The following is a 3,024-nucleotide window of genomic DNA, read 5'->3' on the forward strand; positions in this document are numbered from 1 at the left end:
CATATCATTGTGAATAAGGGGGAGTGCAGAGTAGAGTTCCAAAGCCCATCTGTAGGCAATTGGACACTCTCTTAAAGAAGCATCGCGTGGAGGAGATGAGTCAGTCAGGGTGTGATGTAGCAATAATGAAACATACAACTTTGCTCTAGTTCCTAAAGGTTTCCTCCCAACCCCACTATCATGATCCCAATTCTACCTTACAAATCTGGCTAGACAGAGGATGTACACTGGTACAGATAGGAAATGGAAACTCAGGGAATCCAGGGCAGATGATCCCTTCAGGAAGAGTGGTGAGAGTGGTTATACTGGGAGGGTAGAGGAAGGGTGGGGTGGAAGTGGCACACTGATTATAAGGATCTATTCATAATCTCCTCCCTGGGGGATGGACAACAGAAAAGTAGGTGAAGGGAGACATCGGACAGTGTAATACATAAAAAAATAATAATTTATAAATTAGCAAGGGGTCAGGAGGGAGGGGGAACAGGGAGGGTGGGGGGAAAATGAGGAGCTCAAGCCAGGAGCCTAAGTGGAGAGCAAATATTTTGAGAATGAAGAGGGCAATGAATGTACAAATGTGCTTTACACAAATGATGTATCTATGGATTGTGATAAGAGTTGCATGAGCCCCTAATAAAATGATTTTAAAAATATATGGAAATGTTGCTGTTAAAAGACAAGAAAGGCCCCTTGAGCCTCACCTGGAAAAGGGGCAAATGGGGTGGTGGGGCAGGGGGGAGACAAAAAAATAAATGAAAGACAATAAAATAAACAATTATTTTCTATAGTCTCTTTATTGGTCTCAGCTTTGGTTTTTTTGTTCCTATTTAATGCTGCCCTACCTCACGCATGGAAGTATTCATGGAGTGAGTGAGCCCAGTCTACTCTTTGCTTGGCTCTCCCTCCTGCCAACCTCTAGATCAATTTGCCATACCTCAGCTGCAGGTAAGAAGGCTAATATCTGCCTCTGGTGGGCATGTGCACAAATTCACAGGCTTTGCACTTCAGGAAATCCTTAGTTCTTGAATTAGTGTGGCGTAATACTTTTTGAACATGTGATGGTGCTGCCAGCCTGGAACAAGGATGGCTTCTGTGATACCTTGCCCAATACTCTATAAGGAGCATGCAGCTCACTGCACCCCTTCCTGTGCTTATACTCAAGCCCTGACTAGGACCCAGGGTGACTGGGGATTCAGAGGGCCCTAGGTAATGTGACCTGGTGGCCTTTCTGTGTGGCTGAGGAGGCAGGAAGGGGAGATGAGGTAAAGCTAGGGCATCATGGGATAAGCAATGGGCAGTCAACGGAGAGAAGGCAAGAAGTAAGTTCTACATTTTGGTACCTGCACCAGTGTCCCATTGGACTTCACTTACAATGCGCAAATTGTAAGATACAATTCATGGCAATCTCAAAGCACTGACTGTAAAGCAGTAAATCCAAAGCCTGGGGCTGTTCTGAGGATGATTTCCTGTGTGACTCACTAGACACACACCCATAAAGTTAACCCTGTCTCTGGCACCTTTCCTTAAGAAAATGCATTTTATACTTAAATATATTGAGTTGTGTTTTGCTATTTATAACCCAAACTTTAAATAATGCAGAGTTGGTACCACACAGTGGTACCCGAGAACCTGGGGTGAAATTGAAGCATTGTTACCAGATTGAGTTGGAGGTAAAGTCAATGAAAACGTAGTGAATGCTCTTCCCGTTCTCTGTCAAGGCACAGGATCAAGATGGAAAAGAGAACCCATGCAGGGACTTCTTGTCAAGCTCTGCCTCAACACCTGCATGGGGAGGATGGAGACCGACTGGCCCAGGCAGCTGAGGTGTTGGAACAGCTCACAGGCCAGACTCCTGTGTTCTCCAAAGCAGATACGCCATCAGATCCTTTGGCACTGGGAGAAATGAAAGCATTTCTGTCCATTGTTTAATCCATGCTCTCGGCCGAGGAAATCTTGGAGAAAGGTCTAAAGGTTCAGGAGTCTGAGTTAAGAAAAGTAACATCTCAGACAACCAGAAATGTTGGTTTGGGGATCCAGGAACACATTGATCTGGGGGTTGAATACAACCCTGGAATTGGTCTGGAAATCCTGGACTTCTACGTGGTGTTGGGAAGGCCAGGACTCAGCATTTCAGACAAGGAGGGCAGGGCAGGGTGCGTTGGGGTCAGACACTGAGCCAGAAAAGAGGAGGCCATGCTCTGGTTCCAGAAGTCTGATGGGATTATCTTTCAAGGCAAATGAATTCTTGTTCTCAAAAGGCCAATCTGTTTATAGTAGGGGGAAAATCTAATTAATATTGCTATTATTCTTCGGTGCCATCAATTCGGTTCTCACCCATAGGGACACCATGTCGAACAGAACAAAACACTGCCCACACCTGTGCTATTCTCACAATTGTTCTTATGTTTGAGCTCACTGTTGCAGCCACTGTGTCAATCCATCTTCTCAAGGGCCTTCCTCTTTTTCTCTGAGCCTCTACTTTACCAAGCATGGTGTCCTTCTCCAGTAATTGTTAACATGTCTGAAGCATGTTGTGAGAATGAAGTCTTGTAATCCTTGCCTCGAAAGAGCATGCTGGCTGTACTTCTTCCAAGACAGATGTGTTTGTTCTTTCACAGTCCATGGTACTTTCAGTATTCTTAGCCAGCACCATAAATCAAATACTTCTTTGGTTTCCTCAGTCAATGTCCTACTTCCACATGCAAATGAGGCAATTAAAAAATACCATGGCTTGGGTCACATGCACTTTAGTTCTCAAAGTAACACCCTTGCTTCTCAAAGCTGTAAAGAGGTTTTATGTAGCAGATTTACCCAATGTAATGTGCCATTTGATCAGTTGACTGCTGCTTCCATGAGAATTGATTGTGAATCCAATCAAGATGACATCCATTAGAACTGCAATGTTTTCTCTGCTTATCATCATGCTACAAATTTATTGGTCCAGTTGTGAGGATTTTTCTTTTTTTAATTTTTTAATCATTATTTTTAAACAGTTGTATTAGCACAGAATTCACATATTGTACAATT

General features: G+C 43.7%; 1 pseudogene; it reads left to right on the top strand.

The window, feature by feature from the left end:
* Window positions 1-1,744: 1,744 nt before the first annotated feature.
* On the top strand, window positions 1,745-2,238 carry LOC142451236 (large ribosomal subunit protein uL5-like; annotated as a pseudogene).
* The last annotated feature ends 786 nt before the right edge of the window (window positions 2,239-3,024 follow it).

Source organism: Tenrec ecaudatus, chromosome 6, assembly GCF_050624435.1.
Source record: "Tenrec ecaudatus isolate mTenEca1 chromosome 6, mTenEca1.hap1, whole genome shotgun sequence".
Taxonomy (NCBI): domain Eukaryota; kingdom Metazoa; phylum Chordata; class Mammalia; order Afrosoricida; family Tenrecidae; genus Tenrec; species Tenrec ecaudatus.